We start from the raw sequence: 1770 nt of genomic DNA, 5'->3' as shown, positions 1-1770 counted from the left end.
TGCTACAGCCCTTTACCTTGAGTTTGTTCCTCTCTTTACTTGTAAGGTGTGTTTCTTGTAAGCAGCAGATGGATGGATTCTGGCTTTTAATCCATTTTTTTACTTTATGTCTTTTTATTGGGGAGTTGAGGCCATTTACATTCAGTGTGATTATAGAGAGATAATAATTAATTCCCAACATATTAAGATCTTATTTCTGTTTGAGATACGGTTTATTCTTCTTTGCCTAGTGGTCTGCTGGATAGGAATTCTTGTTTCTTTGGTTCTTATGTGTATTACCCATTTCCTCTTTGCAGTTAATCTCCTTGAGTATTTTCTCTAGTGCTGGTTTTGCAGACATAAATTCCTTCAGTTCCTGTTTGTCATGGAAGCTTATTTCCCCATCTAATTTGATGGATAGTTTTGCTGGGTAGGAAATTTTTGTCTGGAAGTTGTTTTCTTTCAGAGTTTGGAATATGTTACTCCATGCCATTCTGGCTTTCATGACTTGGTTTGGGAAGTCTGGAGTGATTCTAATTGGTTTTCCTTTGAATGTCACTTGGCCTTTTGTTTTTGTTGCCTTTAAGATTCTCTCCTTGGCTTCCACATTAGTCATTTTGACAATTATGTGGCATGGGGATCCTCTTCTCTGATCCTGTCTAAAGGGAGTTCTATAAGTTTCCTGGACCTGTGTGTTGACCTCTTGCTCTATGTTTGGAAAATTTTCTGCTATTACTTCCTTGAAGAGATTATTGATCCCTTTGGTTTCACCTTCTTTTCCCTCCTATATTCCAATTATTCTTAAAATGGGCCCATATTTCTTCAATGTCAGATTCCTGCTGTCAGATATTTTTTTTTCTAAATTAGAAACTATGCGTTCATTTTTCGAATGATCATCTTTAAAAAGCGAGATTCTATTCTCCATTTGGTCTAATTTGTTGTTTATACTTTGAATTGAGGCCTTTATTTCAATGATTGCATCCTTTATCTCTTTTTGACTCTCTCTGAATTCTTTTCAAAAGTCCTCTATTATTTCTACAGTTATTTTCCTGATTTGATCTTCTAGAGATCTCTGGATTACTGTGTTATCAGATTCTGATGTTGTGGGGTTGTGGGCATTCACTGCTCCATTGTTATTCCTCTTTCCCATGATTTTGGAAGTTTGTGCCTTCTCTGGGTTCTTCCATGGGTCCCTACGAGTTCACTTAAGGTGCTCTGGATCTTGAGTCTGTGGTATCTCAGTCACCACTACTCCTTTACTGGGTTGTATCGCAGAGTCTCAGACCCAGGGAGTCAATCGAGGCTTCTTAGACCATGGGGGGTGCCAAGTTGGGCGTTCTCCAGCGGGGAGTTGTGACTATGGTGTGATATCTCTGCCACCGCCACTCCCCCGTGGGTTGCACTGCTAAAATCTCCAACCCAGGGAGACTATCTGCGCAAGTCCTTCGGAGTGCAGTACTGGGATTTCTCCCCTACGGGGCGCAATTTGACTCACGGTTATTGAGTGCGCTGATGGAGTTGTAGTGGACTCGGTGGATTCGCAGCTACGGCTGCTGGCAGTATGGCACCATTACCATGCCCTTGGCTGTGAGGCTTGCGTATTTCTTCTCTGGTTTTGAGCTCCGCTCTGAGTCCCTGCCAGGTGTGCTGTGCCTGGCCTTTGGGAGCTTTAGATGTTCCCTGCTCCAAAAAAACTGCTGACTGCTGCCTGGCTGTTCAGCAACTGCTCACCTTGGCTCACTGTCCACCCCTCCTCTCTGGAGCCTGGTGGCTGGTTGAGTGCATTGGTCT

This window comes from Muscardinus avellanarius (assembly GCF_963383645.1).
Source record: "Muscardinus avellanarius genome assembly, chromosome: 1".
Lineage (NCBI taxonomy): Eukaryota > Metazoa > Chordata > Mammalia > Rodentia > Gliridae > Muscardinus > Muscardinus avellanarius.
This window is presented reverse-complemented; position numbering follows the sequence as displayed.